At 37.5% G+C, this 17638-nt stretch overlaps 1 long non-coding RNA gene across 1 annotated transcript in view; it reads left to right on the top strand.

The window, feature by feature from the left end:
• The first annotated feature begins 4541 nt into the window (after positions 1–4541).
• The window catches only part of LOC113603922 (uncharacterized), a 97434-nt gene continuing 84337 nt past the window's right edge, over positions 4542–17638 (top strand). The window contains exon 1 of the long non-coding RNA XR_003425722.2: positions 4542–4739. This is a non-coding gene — a long non-coding RNA (uncharacterized LOC113603922). The remainder of the gene's footprint in view (positions 4740–17638) is intronic.

Consider the following 17638-nt stretch of genomic DNA (forward strand, 5'->3'; position numbering starts at 1 on the left):
TCTATTTTCACAGATCAGACAAAAAGGATTAATTTAGAGTGTAGAGGCAATAAATCAATGAGCAACATACACTCTCTATCATTAACACCATCACTGAGTGCACAGGTCATTTGTATATTAAGATTGCTCAGTTCTTTTTTTTTAAATATTTATTTATTTTTGAGAGAGAGACAGAGACAGAGATAGAGACAGAGCACGAGTGGGGCAGGGGCAGAGAGAGAGGGAGACACAGAATCCAAAGCAGGTTCCAGGCTCTGAGCTGTCAGCACAGAGCCTGATGTGGGGCTCGAACTCACAAACCACGAGATCATAACCTGAGCCAAAGTCAGATGCTTAACCAACTCAGCCACCCAGGCACCCCACGATCACTCTTTTCCCATTTGCCAGTGAAAACAAAGTACCACTGGTTTACAATCATTATCCTCACTTTCCACTCTTGAAATGATTTGATAACCAAATGATGATAATTCATGTGATGGCAAAATCTGACCTGACCCAACAAGAAGAGAATATTTATAGTCTTTATCTTCCACTTACTCGAATATGCAAATTTGTCATTGTAGAAATGTGAGTGTGTGGATTTCACAGTCCTGCTCCACACTCTCTGGGGAAATTACACGGCACTGCATTACCTTTCTCAACGCTAAAAATAAGAAAAACATCTGGCCTCAAGGGTTTCAGGTAAGGGATTATAGACCTTACCACTTAGAACCAGTTTTGATCTTAAATACAGAAGCAGATACGGGGAGGTGACATCAATAATTTAGCAGAATAGGAAGCCCTTGACCTCATTCTCCAACAGAAACACCAACTCAACAACAATATACAGTCCAAGAAGACTTTACAACTCCAGAAACCAGTTAGGAAGTTGCAGTATTCTAAGCAAGCTCAAAGCCAAGACCAGTCACACTGAAATGGGCAGGAAAAGCCATTTCATGTCAACTATCCCTAAGCTGTCACAGCTGTAGATAGGAGGAAAAACCACACTCTCCTTCCCAAGGAGGGAAGGAGAAGAGTGGACTGGGGGTCTAGCATTTCAGCTTTTGGTGGGGGAGGGGGACAGAGAGGACTGTCCTAAGGACTGGTTTCTGACTCAGAGCACTGATGAAATCAGCGTAGCTGGAAATCTGCGGGTCAAGGAGAACAGAAGAGCCTTCAGCAGCTTGATGCACTGGAGGAACTGCAGTACCACAGAGCGACACCAGAGGGAGCAAGAGGCCACAAACTCCTAAAAAAGAAATCAGCAAATCCCTCCTGTGGAAAATCCTAAAACAAGTGCAGTGAGGACACGTAGCCATAAAAGGTTTGAAAGGTCACCAGAATCTGTAGCCACACTGATTGGTGAGAGTTTTCCTCTGTCTGAGGCCAGTCCATAAGTACGAGAAGTGTCTTTTTTTTCCGACTGCAAAATTCACAATAACAAAAATAACAACGCATGTAAGGAAAAAAGGAACATGTTCCAATCAAAGAAACAAACTAAATCCCCTAAAGAAAACTGAGATCTATAAATTACCTCAAAAAGAATTTAAAATAACCATTTTAAAGAAGCTCAAGTACAACAACACAAGTAGACAGCTAAATGAAATCAGTAAAAGAATGCATATACAAAATGAGAATACCTTCAAAGAAATAGAAACTGTAGAAAAGAATGAAACAGAAGTCTAGAGCTGAAAAATTCAGTAACTGAACTGAAAAGTTCACTGAAAGGAATTAACAACAGACCTGGCCAAGGAGAAAAATCATCAAACTTAAAAAAAAAAGTCAACATGCTAGAACCTGGATGAAACTTGAGGGCATTTGTATGGTGAGTGAAGTCAGCCAGTCACAAAAACACAAATACTGCCTGATTCCACTGCTATGAGCTATCGAGAGTCAAACTCACAGACACAGCAAGTAGAACCCTGGTTACCAGGACCTGGGAGGAAGGAAGAGAAGGGGAGTTGCTCAATGGACACAGGGTTTCAGTTTTGCAAGATGAAAAAGTTCTAGAAATGTTGCACCATGTGCATATAGTTAACACTACTTTACCTTACACCTGTATATTTTATGTTATGTGTTTTTGACCGTAATAAAAAGTAATAAAACAGATGTGAGGTCTGAAATGATCTAACTGTGCTCAGTTATAGTATGTTCATTCAGGTGATTCAGAATATGCTTGCATTATTTTGTAGGTATCTGTATAAATTTAAAATTTTTTTTAATTTTCTCATGAAGAGCCAGAGTCCTTTCTGCAATAGGGGAGTTGAGGAGGGGGTGTGTGAAGGAAATGGAGGGGGCACCTTCATACCCCAGTTTGAGAAACCAAGTGCATGTGGTTAATTCGTACTTTATATATGAAAGAGTAGAGCTTTATACACTGCTACATTGTCCTTCCAAATGTCACATCACCAGGAGGAAGCAAATCTAGGGTGTCAGCTTCAATAGTTAACCCTAACCTGATCCTAACCTTAGCTGAAGTGAATTCTTAATATTTTGATAGTAATAAACTTTATTTTTAAATGATAACCTTGCCGTAAATGGAAGCGATGATAAATAAAGCCATTTCTATTTTTTTAATGTTTATTTATTTTTTGTGAGAGAGAAGGGGAGAGACAGAGAAGGGCAGAGGATTTGAAGCAGGCTGACAGCAGAGAGCCCCATGGGCCCTTGAACTTGCAACCGGGAGATCATGACCTGAGCTGAAGTCAGACGCTTAAGTGACTGAGCCACCCAGGCGCCCCTAAAGCCATTTCTAATAACAAGAAATTCAACTGCTCTTACATTAATTTCTACCACTATCTAAAAATTTCTAAGCATTAAACAGTCTGCTAATATTTTCCGTGTTTTATTTTCTTCGGTTGCCACTCATTTTTTTAATATACTAAATGCCAATATAGTTACTTCATAATTCCTGTGAATTTTAATTGAAATTAAGAGTGTAAAGCAATCCCATACAGTTCATAAGTTCAGAGCACTACCATTTTACCACAAACTTAGTGCAGAGCAGACGTTGTTCATTTCCTTTATATATATTTTATCAAGTCCATGGCTCCACTATTTCCTGTAACTGCTGTTATAGAAAAGTATAACATCAAGTGTAACCTCTTGTGCTAAGGGAACCTGATAGATCGATTCAACAACACCGAAATCATTCAAGTCATACCAAACCTTCACTAAATAGTGAGCATGCAACATGATGCCTCACAACTTTAATTCAATAATTTTGTTAAAATGCCATATGAAATAAAATAGTGGCCACAAACTTGGAAATAATGGAACATTAAAGAAAAGGTTTAACCACCATCTAAAGCGAGAACTTCTCTACCATACATTTGGCAGGCAAACAAAGACAGTGACATCCCCAGCTAATGGCCAAATATTGGCATTGTTAGCACACTGATGCCTGCAAAGATGGCTCAGATAATTATTATAAACCACTGAGAGCACATAATGTCAAGCATTCACGTACTTGACCCCTAGCCATTAGAATGATTTTCTGCTCTTTGAAAATGTAACTGGCTAAGATTGTGTCCACCTGTAACAAAAGTATAAGTATGCTATTTGAAAATTAAAATACAGCCCACACTTTGCTATAAATTACTTTTAACGCATTTCATGAGAAAGTTTGAAATAACGGAAACCTCAAATAATTTTAACGTTAGTCGATAATGTCAAATTTGCAAAATTAGCAACCCACATGGATTATCAAGTCTGCTGAAACCTATGCCTCCCGTGGAGGTAGCACTTTTGCTGCTAAACAGAAATACCCACTTCTAAACTTTTACAGTGTCTTGTGATCCAAGCTGTTGTTTATACACATAGGAATTTTTACAGATGATTTTGGTTACCGCTGTGCTATTATTTTAACATGAAATAACATAATCTTTTTTAATTCTAATAATATCATGTAAGCATTCGTCAAGCTTAAAATCAATAACTTTGGAATGCAAGTTAATATTAAAAAAACAAAAGAAAAGAAAACATAATGAGGATAGCCAAAGAGCCAGCACGACTCACTGTGCTATTAACTTGGAAAATTGTATTCTGTGATATTTTAGAGAATAAAGCTAAGAAAATAAATATACTATCAAGGCAGGCACACTTTTAAGATAGCCAGAATCACATTCCAGGCAAGAAAAATAGGGAATATGTAAGCAAATTGTTGGAAACATGATTGTAAGATGAACCACTCATTATAAAGTGCCCCTAAGTTTAGTCTTAAGGGGAATTAAAACATGTTTGGTCTCTTAACATTCCCTCAGTTTGACTTAACTTTAGAATCCAGGCCCCTGACCTCCCTCTTCTTAGAGCATTTACTTGAGAAATCTTGTAATTATAACTGCAGTCTCTAGAAGTAACTGGTTTTTAAAAGCCTCTTGTCAGTTTTACAACCAGGAATGTCTTCCTCAAGGACCTGAGAGTCATTCCTTTGAAATGTAATCATCATGGAAGATTGCACTCTGATCTCCCAGTCTCTATGGAAAGTAGGATATTAACTTTGGTGGACATCTTCCTTCAAGTTGTGACGCTACCCCTTGTCATGAAGATAGGAGAAAGTTGACTTTTCCTTTGGCTAAGGTCACCTAGGAAACACAGATGGCCTGCATTCCTTCACCCCAGCTCTTAAAAACTCCTGCCCTTTGTTTCAGTGGAGCTGGTATTCAGAATTGGTCTTGCTGTCTCTCCTATTGCTGGAAACAGGGTTGGAAGCAATCAGCTTCTGTCTTCATCTTCTTCAGTTCAATTTTCTCCTTTAGCAGGTGAGTTTTGAGGAATGTTCTTCCTCCATAGAATGTGGCTATACAGTAGTGGTGGGAGTTGGCAGCTGAGCAGATAAAACAAGGGCTCAGAAAGTGGTTGTGGAAGAAAGTGGAACTTCTCAAGGATTTAGCTGTCAGCCCCTGAACTAAAAAGCAAAAAACAAAAAGAGAGAAAGAGAGAGAGGGGGGACAGGGAGGTGATGTACTACTGAGGAAAGGTTGTGGTGAAATGTTCCAGTTCCATGATACTCGGGAAGCTATCAGGTCTCCACATTCCTCAGCAGAAGAAGCACATTCAGAGGTAAACAAGATTTAAATACCAAAAGGGGAGAAGGAGGGGCACTTGGGTGGATTTCAACTCTGATCTCTTGTTCATGACTTCACGCCCTGTCTCGGGCTCTGTGCTGACAGCTCAAAGCCTGGAGCCTGCTTTAGATTCTGTGTCTCCCTCTTTCTCTGTCTCTCCTCCCATTCTCTGTTTCTCTGTCTCTCTCTCTCAAGAATAAAAAAAACATTAAAAAAAAATTTTTTTAAGGCTGCAGGCGGAGAGAAAGAGCACAGAAGAGAAGAAGAACAGAGTCTTATTCATTGGAACACAAAGTCTTTAAGGAGGGTGCCTGCATAATGGACAGATTCAGAGGGATTTCAGGGCAGAACCTCAGGTTCACATGGTACCCCTTTGGTTTTACTAAAGGGAAAGGTGGAGAATAAATTGCGTTCTCATTAGAGGATATTGGATACTTCTTCATTTATGTTCAATATGAGGAATTAATGGTATAAGAATATTTGAATCAGATGTTTTTTGAAGCCAAAAAATAGGAAATTTAGAGAATAAAATAAAACACTTGTTCCAGGTACATAGCTCCCCTCAAGCCTTGTTAAGTTTTAGAATCCCAGCAGATTTCCACTGCCACATTGAGGGCACCATCAGCCAGCATGTCTTGGGCCTGCTGACGGGATTAGTAGTCCCTCTGGGCAGCTTTCCTGTGTCCTTTGAAGAAGAAAGAGTTCATACAAGTCTGATGAAACTTATTTTTCTCTTTTTATCCAGTGGTGCTCCTTCTCGGTAGACATGAGGTAATTTCTTATTCAAAACTTTTGTTAAGAATCCTATACAGAAATCTGAATACACAAGCATCACATTTTTAATTTATTCCTTGTTGACTAGAATCTCAAGCTGCCTCCATTCTACACTGAGTCTGAGTGGAGAAAACTTAAATTTGGTCTCTCAACAAACTAAGCAAGAGCAGGAGGAGGAAGAGGAGGAGGAGGAGGAGAAGTAGTTAGCATTCAACTCTCAGTTGAGAGAAAAATGTCCTCAGAACGTCCTGAAGAAATCTGAACCTCCCAATCTCAGCGGTGGGAGATTCATGTTTGACCAGAGGAGGGAGACTTTCCCACAACTTAGACAATGCAAATGTAACACCACAGCCAGCTTGCACTAGAAATTAATTCACCTAGAAAATATTTACTGAGCACTTAGTAGGCCAGAGCACCTGAATAGATAGAGAAGATACAGAAGTGAAGACTAACCAGGGAGAAACAATCAGTACAACAAACAAGAAAATACAAGTCAGTGATAATTGCTGGAGGAAAATTAAAATTGGGTGATTTGCTAGGGAAGATTTTTATAATTTTATAATTAGATTGGATGCTCACTCGGGACGTCCTAACAGAGGGGTGGTATGTAAGCTACGAACACAAGAAGAGATCACTCATTTGAAAGTCAAGGATGCAGCTGGTATAAAGACCCTGAGGCAAAGAACTCAACTATAGGAGGAATGGAAACACCAGTGGCTAATCCACTGGGGATGAAGTGAGGGACAGTATAAAATGGGATGATGGAGGAATATGGGAGGGTTTCAAGGATAGGAAGAATCCTGATTCAAGGCATCTGTATTGTGGAGTAGGTCTGGACAGCCAGATCCTGGGATACTGGGTCCTTAGGAGACCTGGCTAAGTAACAGTTACAACAACTTGATTAACAGATCAAGGAATTCTTGTGTTTACTACCTTCTATAAATGTTTTTGCTAAGCCTGCAATTACCCAACAATTCACACTTAATCCCTTTTACAGCTTGAAAACCAAAACCTAGGTTACATGACCTTATCGAGGCCTCAAAGCAAGTGATTGGCAGAATCAGAATTTGCAATATTTTATGAATTTCCTGGATTTGATTCCTTGGTGAAAATATGGGGAGACCCAAGAAGGGTTTAGGAGACATTTCCTGTTTCCTAGGTTCCTTTCTCTCTTTCTCTCCTCCTACCCCAGGAGTGAGCTCCCATTCCAGATTCCTTGACGCTTTCTTACCTGAGTCTGCTCTGTGTTATGATTTGGTCATCGCACGGATTGAGCTGTAACTCACAGTGAGACATCTGCTCCTTCAAACAATTGCTGGAACGCACCCCAGGGAAATCATCCTCAGAGGGGCAACTCTTTATGAGTTTACTTTTTGAAATTTGCTCCGTAATCATTAATTTACACATATCAAAAGGAATAGAAACTTTAAATGTAGGTACATTTTCAATATAACCTAAATCTATAACATGTAATATTTTGCATATAAGTATGGTCAAAGAAAAAAAGTAATCAGAATATTTGATTAGAACATCTTAACACCCCCAGTTTACCAGAAAGCCTTTTCGAAGCATAAACTATCCTGCCCATTATCCGGGTCCACTTATCCGGGTCATTACTGCTTTTTCATACTAAGCACAAAATGTAGCCTCATAAATGCTACAGGACACACTAAAAGCAAGATTGCAAGTTTAGCACATTAAAGATGGAAAACATTGCAAAGAAACTTTCAAACTGCAAGAGTTTTCTTTAAAACCAAAGCAAGCTTATTAAAGTCAACTCCTACTTATGATGAGACTGTGTAAGAAAAAAATAAATTGCTCTACTTTCCTTCTGAATAGGAAAAACTCATTTTATATAAGGAACATTCCACAGAGTTTTATTTAACCACATGCATTTGACTGAGTGTGTCTGAAGTACTTCAGCACCTCTTGGTATGTCATCATTCTGAACTCGTTTAGAATTCAGTGAAACATCACAGAGCATAATATATTCATTTGGTAACCATTTGGATGTCACATTTATTTCCATAGGTGTTCAATTGCAATTTGACGTTACTGGGCACTCAGGGAAAGCGTAGCCTTAATTTCTATAGTTGCCCCACTGTTAGAACCCATCCCTCTGCATCCAAATCAGCGCATTTGCATGTACAATTTATTCTTAATCTGAGTTTTATATTTTAAAGAATCTCTTTTTCCTGATTATCACGTTTAAATGCAAATTGTTTGATACACAGCTAGTCTGTTCCAGCTGTGGAGAAATCTTATAAAGCAAGATACCATAGGTTAGATATAGCAGCAAACTTTATACAAGCTTGTGTTGTTTTCTTTAAAAAAAAAAAAAAAAAGTTACATTGTACCTAAGTAACATGAGCCTATTTTTGCCATTTTTCCCCCAGCTCAACCCGACCAGGCTGTGTTAAAATATAAATATCCCATAGGAATGGGTCTTAAATTTTGTGAGTTTTGAGGAATGCTATCCTTCACATAGAATGTGACCTCTTCATATTTTAGTGAAAGGAGCTGAGCAATAATGCAAGGGTCAGAAAATGTTTCTGGAAGGGTAAAATGCCTCTGGTCTCTGATTCTCAGAGACTGCGCTGCCAGCACAAGAACTGAAAAGTAGGAATGAGGAAGCTGCGGATGAAAATGCTCTCGTTCTAAAGATAGATATTAACAGATATCCAATCAGAATTGCAATTATAATCTGTCAGATTAATTCTACAGGGTCATAGTAAAATATGTGTGTATGAGATTAAAATGTTTCCATTATCTACCAGGTAGCAATATTTTTAAAAATCGTAATAATTACGACTTATTGTAAATGACAATGTAAATTTCAATCTACATGAACTAAATTAAAAAATATATGTAAAATATATGCAAGTGTGTATATGTGTGTGTTTTATGTAGCTAGAGTGGAATTATTTATTATTAGTTATATAGCAATATTATTCTTAATTATAAAATAACCAACTGTAACTAAGATCTAAAATAAAATCTCAAAAATAAAATCTCACACAGCACTTCAGTATAACACTTCTTCAAAGATATTAGATCAAGTTTAAACCCCATTTTAGGGGTACCTAGGTGGCTCAATCGGTTAAGTGTCCGGCTAGTGATTTTGGCTCAGGTCATGATCTCATGGTTCATGAGTTAGAGCCCTGCATCTGGCTCTGAGCTGACAGCCCAAAGCCTGCCTAGGGTCCTTTGTCCCCCTCTCTCTTTGCCCCTCCCCCACTCACTCTCTCTCTCTCTCTCTCTCTCTCAAAATAAATAAATTAAAAAAAAAACCCATTTTATACAAGACAAAAAATAGAGGTAGATTTGGAGGGTTGTAATGAGGTAAGCCCATAGTGAACAAGCAAGGGCTGACTCTAGGGGGTCTGGGTGACTCAGTCCTTTGGCCAACCGCTCAGGTCATGATCTCACCGTAGAGGAGATTGGGCTCACTACTGTCGGTGCAGAGCCCACTTTGGATTCTCCGCCCCTCCCTCTCTCTCTCAAAAATAAACATTAAAAAAATTTTTTTGGAAGAAAGGGCTGACTTCTCATATAATTTTCTTTGGGTTTTAAATATGTTCAGTTGTCCCCAATTCTCAAAGGCAATATATTTTCTACTGAGAAAACAGAATGAAAGACAGTAAATCATTGCTGAATCAAATTAATTTATTCATGTTTTTGTTGGTTTTGTAAAGGCTGAATCGTGAGTGAATAAATGAAATGTAAACAGATGGAGGCATTGGTAATTACATAGCTCTGGTTTCAGATTCTGGCAGAGTCACCAACACATGTGGAAGGACCCACAGTGCCCTGGTCAACACTTGACCATTCCCCCTGAGGGAACCTCAGCTTTTATTAACTGACCCTCACCTTAAACCTGAGAAATTCTACTTCCTGAGAATACCAAAAAGGTCTTAACTAAGAAGCAACTGAAGTGGCAAATTGTCCCTTTTTAATAGCTTATCAGTCACATAATATAGAAAACAAATGTATGATCATTTAGACTGCATAATTACACCTGCTGAGACAAAATATTTTTGGAAAGAAGGTTTGATTTAAGAGAAGTGGTAAGAATAGACTCTTAAAGAATCATGGATTCTTGGAGAGTCTGGGTGGCTCAGTTGGTTGAGCGTCTGACTTCAGCTCAGGTCATGATCTCACAGTTCGTGAGTTCGAGCCCCACGTTGGGCCCTGTGCTGACAGCTCAGAGCCTGGAGCCTGTTTCAGATTCTGTGTCTCCCTCGCTCTCTCTGCTCCTCCCCTGCTCACACGCTGTCTCTCTCTCTCAAAAATAAATAAAGATTAAATTTTTTTTAAATAAAAAAAAGAATCGTGGATTCTTTTTACGTCTACTATTCCTAACCAAAATGTCTGTTTTACCATATGTTTGCGGATCTAATTTTTAATTCTTTTACACTGTAAATCCACCAAATGGTATACAGTTATCACAAGTTCACATCATTCAATACATGAAAGAAAATTTTCTGTTTCACATTTTTCAATGAGAAATATTCAGGATTCTGCCATGCAGTTTTTCATTTGGAATTTTTCTTGACAAACAGTACCCAACAGTATTCCTAAGTAACAGAAGAAGAAATACATTTCAGTGAATTTTATGTCATTTGGAATTTGTTATGACATATAAGCATCTCTGAGTAACTAAATAGTAAGCCGACTGTAGAAATAAAAACATTTTTTCTTGTCTTTCAAGGAGGAATTTTATTCTTTGACCTTGAGATGACTGTCATACCATACTAAAACTTCCAACCTTATCAAATATAATGTTATTGGCCTTAGATGCTATTTAAAACCACTAAAACTTCCTTCAGGTGGGGTAGAAGAAACAGCATTTCTAGCAAGCAGATATTAACCCCTTGCCTAATGAGATTAATTTGTTTCTCTGTGGGTTGGAGATATCTATCCAGAACAATTTCTTTTCAGAGGATTTCTGCTTTATCAGAGATGGCAGACAAATATTTAATCACCCCCTCAACTCTTCTCTTTTTTCCTGACCTGCTTCCTAAGAGGGAAGGACTAGTTGCTGAGCAACAGACATCTCTGAACAGCATACAGCTCCCCAGCTCCCTTAGTTGGTAAAATGAAGGCGGATGAAACCTAACTGAGACATGGGCACCAGGAAGGGGTTTTGGCTGAGCCACCTTCCTCAGGCTGTGACAACATTGCAATCAGTCGTGAGTTTGGCAGCCATATACTTTCACAGCTGCGGAATATCAAATGTCTTGTAATAACGGTTACTAAATTAGAGCGAACTAAACGTTTGGGAGCTAAAAAGAATCAGTCTAAGTCAGAACATTGAATATCTCAAAGAAGTGTTGTTTAGTTGCAAGACAATAACTTGTGTGCTCTCATGTGGGCTAGACTGGAAAACAGAGCAACATCTAATTTATACATGTTATGTATTTACTTATTTACCTATGTGTCTATTTATTCATCTATGTCAGGGAGGATATTTTGGTTTGTTAATAAACACATATAACAAATTTCACCTGAATATTATTTATTAGATTTTCCCTGACTTCAATTGTGCTGTCCTGCAATTTATATAATTGATTTTAAATTGAAAGTTCACTTAGGGTTCTAGTAATTAAGATATTTCTTGTTGTTCTCTAAGAACAGGAGAGTAGCCTTGTCTATACTACCCCTAAAATGTATAGAACTTTAGCATTTTTTTTTTTTTTTGTCATCAGAAGTAAGTTCCCAATTCTTAGTTCTCTGGTAAAGTTGCTACTCCACCCAAACTTTAAAACAAATCAGCAACACTCAATAAACTTGTTTTTGCGTGGTTTCAGCACTTAAATAAGTCAAAGTTTCATTAAAACAAAAAGATTTAGGGGCACCTGGGTGGCTCAGTCATTTGAGCGACTGACTTCGGCTCAGGTCATGATCTCATGGTTCATGGGTTCGAGTGCCGCATCGGGTTCTGTGCTGACAGCTCAGAGCCTGGAGCCTGCTTCAGATTCTGTGTCACCTTCTCTCTCTGCCCCTCCCCACTCACACTCTTGTCTCTCTCTTGCTCTCAAAAATAAATATAAAAAACATTAAAAAAAATTTTTAAAAAGGTTTAGTTTCTTTATTGAAAGCAAAAAATATGGTAAGAATCTTGCAAAAGTGCTATATTCAAAGCACCTAAAAAAGTGAAGTCTTTACACACTATTTGCTGAGGCATGAAGCATTTCTCTGAATCACTGGAATCAACACAATAGGAATAGGCACAATAGGCACAATCTTGCCTTCATGGGTCACATAGTCTAGTAAAGCTGATGGGCATTTCTAAAAAATTATCATGTGCTTATTTTTCCTGCATTGTCTGGGTGCTGAGGATACAGCAGTAAAGAAAACAGCCATAATCATAGCTCCCAGGAGCTTACAGTTGCAGCTGGAAAAGACAAACAATAAACAGTCACACTCATATGTCAGATTGGGACCAGTTCCATGGAAGGAAGGAAGGAAGGAAGGAAGGAAGGAAGGAAGGAAGGAACCGATGGAGGGAGGGAGAGAAGAAGGTAACAGAGATAGACAGATGACAGTGCAAGTGGAGTGAGGGACATTATAAGGGTCTGATTTAAAAAGGTAGTTTTCACTGCTGTTGTAATCAAGAGTTTGACTACATTTTTCATGTTTAACCACTGACAGCTTTTAAACCCCATATCTTTCTCTTTCCTGCTTACCCTACATCTGGGCAACCAGTAAGGAAACCCTGTGCATTCCTTCCCTTAGCACTAGTGGAAAGTTCAAGCGAAGTCCATTCCTCCCACCCCCTCTTCACCATAAACCCTCACCTCACCGTCTAACTGCCCCCCTGGTCCCCACCCCTGCAACAAAGCCGTGTGCCTCTCCTTTCCCTCGAGTCATTTTCAGACCACTTTAAGAGAATTCCCTGCTTTCCCCCAAAATCCTCTTTATATAAGTAACACATGTCTTCACATCCTCATAATGTTCATGTGGTACCAACAGTCTCCACATCCAGATCAAGTTTTGGGTGGAGCCTCCAAGGGCAACAACAGAGTAGGCACTTAGATATTTCAGTTATTCCACGTTGTAGGAATTTACAACGTTTAGAGAAATGATTTGGTCACTGTACATGAACTAATTGAGTCATTACCTGTTTAGTAGTTACTGGTGTTTTAGTAGCTACCAAATATTAACATTAAAAAAAGACACAGAGAAGTCTAGAATTTCCCCTGAGCGCAGCTAGTATGTCCTAAACTCTACCTTCCTGTCTTCACGTTTGTTGTACTACTTTCTTGTAAGTCTCTTAAAGTTTTCATGAAATGAGACTAAATAAGTAGTTTTCCTGGCTTATTCAAACAAAATATCCCTATAGAATACTTGCCCTCATGTCAAGAGATGCCTGAGGAGAGAGAACAAAATCGCAAATATTTATTCCAGATGCAAAACATTCCAGACAAGGGCCCACTGTTCATGTTTTGTTTTTCTCTCCAAACTTTTCTCTTGAATTTTAATTCTTCTGATTACATAAAGAAGAAAGCCTAATGTAGGTGCTAATCTAACTTTAGCCTCTGAGTTCTATAAAGTGTGTGAATCTCACGTTAACAAGGAAGGCACGCTGCCCAATCCACTTCGGAGTCAAGAGTGGTGTTTTGGAGCAGTGGGACTGAAATTCCGAGGGAAGATGGGAAGAGCAAGGGAGAGAATGGTGAGCAGGGGACCCGCAGCAGTAAAGGTTCCAGGAATAGGTGGCAGTTAAATCCACGGGGCCTTCTGAGGCAAAGAGCAAATATTTGAAACCTCCAGTCCTGAATCTAAAAATCAAGGGTATTTCCTGAATACTATCCCATTACATAAAACAAATTGACCTCTTTATCTGTAGAAGCTGTAAAGTGCAGCTGTTTCAATAGGAGACACATGGAGTGAGAGAGTTTGCCCTGAGGTAGGCATTTCATGCATTTTTTAAAGCAAAATCAAAGTTCTAAAATAAGAACTATAATAAGAGAGAAATGTGGCAGGACCACTGGGAATTTCTCATGATCCCTCATGTAATTGAACAGCATGAATACAAAACCAGCTGCATATTAGTTGTCCTGACACGACTGTCTTAGCGCCTTTCAAAACAAAATGAATATTCCCCATTATTACTTTACCTTTTTCTGCCGGTTTTATTCTGATTTAACACTTTCACAGTATTTTTTTCAGGTGTCTTCTCTGTATTCAGAATTTTTCTTAACTTCAAAGCAAGCTCTAAGCATTACAGTGTTCCAAGGAGGTTTCAATATTGAAAACATCCTTGCCCTAAACCATAATTATGTAATATATGATCATTGTAAAAACAGAAATTTGTATTAAAATTGGAATCTCCTGCTTGGCTACACAAGCTAAGCGTGAATTTATTTCTTTTTTCCCCATACTCATGATCGAAAAGGAACCCCCAAATTATATCAATTCCAAGGAGTCTTAAGGGACCTCGAAACAGAATAGGCTTTGGACCTCAGTATAATTGTATTACCTGCAAATAAGAAAAAGTACAAGATTATGAACTTATAATTTCTTTTCTTTTTTTGTTAATTTATAATTTTCTGTGTGAACCAAGATAATATGCTCCTATACATGACCACGTCAAACTCTATTCGCTTTTTTGTCCAAACAGAAAAAGAAGCACAGTAAAAGCGATTAGTTTAATATATGAAATCGTATCAAAGAAAAAACCATATGAAACCTCCCTGTCTCCTTTACCACACTTGTGCACATAGCTGGATGTACAAGACAATTAAAACCTAAATAGGGATGTTGATATTATGGGGAATTGTCCCTGTCTCCACAGTGAAGCCACTAGAATGGTTTTGTCTTATTGTTACCTTTTTTAACTCTGAAAATCCTGACGTAGGCTCTAATGTTTCATAATGCCTTTTCCATTGAATGTTGTGCCTTTCAAGGAAATAATTAGAATTTTCTGTTGAAACTTTAATTCGCCACTCTTATTCTGACCCCAAAGAATAATCAATTTTGCTTTCTTTGTTTCATATAAATATTCTCAATGTTGTACATTCTAATTCCTAGGCCATACGATCTCCCAAGAGATTTTAGAGGAGATTTTTTCCTTTTAATGTTGGAGAATAAGATATGAATTTAAAAAAAAAAACTAAGGCAAGAATTTTTAGAGCTAAGAGTAGAAATTAACTTTGTGGTAGTTTTCAGTGAGTCTCACCAGTATTTTGATTCTCTTCCCTGAGCACCTCAGTCATCAATAAACACTGACAAAATTCTCATGAAATTAGTCATATCTGTGAAATAATGCATATAAATATAAAACAATGAATGGAGATATAAATATATCTTTTTAAAATTTTTTTAATGTTTACTTATTTTTGAGAGAGAGAGAGAGAGAGACAGAGTGTGAGCGGGGAAAGGGCAGAGAGAGAGGGAGACACAGAATTTGAAGCAGTTCCAGACTCTGAGCTGTCAGCACAGAGCCCAACATGGGGCTTGAACTCACAAACTGTGAGATCATGACCTGAGCCAAAGTTGGACACAACCGACTGAGCCACCCAGGCGCCCCGAGATATAAATATATCTTGATAATTATTGCTATGACTTCTACTAGTACTACTATTATGAACCCTCAAATTGTCTAATAATTTACATATCAAACGAATTTGGTTTGTTTGTAGATGACTACCAAATACCACTCCAAACACAGTCTTTCCGAATGGAAAGCTCCCACAGTGTTTCCACCAGACAAATATATCTACACAGAGGGTCTCCATCGTTACCTCAAGCATGTCTTATACACACTAAATTTGACAACTGCATAAAAGATTATTGCAAATGAGACACACAAAAGGAAGGTGTAGCATCATAGAACACTGCTATATGTGTTCTATATGTATCAAAAAATCATCTATTTGATGAGAATAGACATCAACTAATAAAGTATGCAAAACTCAGCCAATGTGAGTCTATGTCAATAAGTGCTCAAGGACTAAATCTTGCTCCCCATTATCATTTAGTATGCTGAATTGCCATAAATTTCCTTTACCTTGCAATTAGAATGCAATTTACTACTAAGGTGGTTGACGAAGCAGAATGCAGTGTTGTATGGCCATGAACTGTAAGAATATTAAGATCAAGAGTTTTTTCCCCAGAATGCCAAAAATCTCTCAAGTAGAAATTCAGAATGGTATTTTTTTTAATTCTCTTTCTTTTCTTAAGCTAAAGGATTATATAACAACAACAGCAAATCTGAATTTGCCAGAAAATGAATTTTTCACTAGCAGTATATTAATTGGAGGCTGTCACAGTCTATAGACACAGGGCATCCATGATCAAAAGTAGTTGTCTCTCAGGCATGATCACATTCAGCACATAACAGTCATTACATAATTATTTAAAACTAATTTTGGAAATTAAACTAGAAAGGCAACATTACAAGTCATTTTCTCCTGTTCTGATATCTATTGCACTTTAGACAGATATTAATATTACCTACTGTCTTCTTAGTATTTTAGAGTTTCACATTTCTGTTTGAATTTTCTATAATATAAAAATATGCCATCAATAAATGTATTCAACTCTAACAGGTCACACCTATTCACCCTACACTTCAAACTTTTCCATATTGTATATACAAAAAAGAAATGTGATATCTCTAATGGGGTATTTAATTACCTACTCTTTAGTTGGTTATTTTTATACACACACACACATACACCCCACATAAATACACAAATTAGGATGTCAGAAAAAGCAACATTTTTTAATGTGAAAAACTGAGAGCACTGTTAATACCACAACCATTTCCCAGACCTTTTAGAATTCCTCTAAGACAATTTTGACAGAGATTTTAATCTCAATGACATAAACAAAGCTGCTATTCAATAATTTATTTCATAAAACCAGAAGGAAAGAGAGCAACTGCATGACAGTAAATCACTGCTTGGATCTTAAGTACTACTCACAATGACTAGCCTGGCCATTCTTTATGAGTGCATGATTTCCTTTGAGAGATGCAAATTTTAATTTCACTGGCCTGGCGATCCTATCTTTATAAATCTGCAGATCCCTTGGAAAGATACACATTTTAATCTTAGATGTATGGAGAAAGAAAGCTATGTACATATTTACTCACACTCTTGAAGACTTGTAAGACCTTTTAGAACATAAGCTCTATTAATTCAAAATTTATGGTAATAACCTGGAAATTCATCTATGTTCAATCTAGAAAGAAAACAATGTTAAATAAAATATCTATGAATAAAATTTCACCAGTTGATGGATTCAATTGTTTTCCAAAACCTTTAAGTATTTACATTTCATATGCAATACATTTCATAAGATGTTTGTAACAATACCAATTCATATGTGAATATCAATTCATATGCGAATATGTGAATATCAGACCTAGAAGTTAATTAATAATCATTCTTAGCTAACATACTAAAGATAATGATGTGAATTTTAGTTGAAATACACATGAAATAATATTCCCTCTGGCTCATTGTTTATAGCACTCATTTCACAATTAATCATGTGCCATCTTAAAAAAAAACAATTTTTATTTCTAACAAAATTTTCTGTTACTTTTTAACTTTTTGGTTTTTTTATTACTTTTTGAGGCAGGAACTAATTTTTTTTTAAATTTTAACAGGAACTAATTTTTGTATATACACTCCACAACACTTACAAAGAACAAATGTTTGATGCGTCTGGGTGGCTCAGTCGATTAAGCAACGGACTCTTGGTTTTTGGCTCAGTTCCTGATTTCTTGGTTCATGGGTTTAAGCCTCTCATGAAGGTCTGTGCCGTCCCTGCTTGGGATTGTCTCTCTCTCTCTTTCTCCTCCC

The sequence above is a fragment of the Acinonyx jubatus genome, chromosome E4 (assembly GCF_027475565.1).
Source record: "Acinonyx jubatus isolate Ajub_Pintada_27869175 chromosome E4, VMU_Ajub_asm_v1.0, whole genome shotgun sequence".
Classification (NCBI taxonomy): domain Eukaryota; kingdom Metazoa; phylum Chordata; class Mammalia; order Carnivora; family Felidae; genus Acinonyx; species Acinonyx jubatus.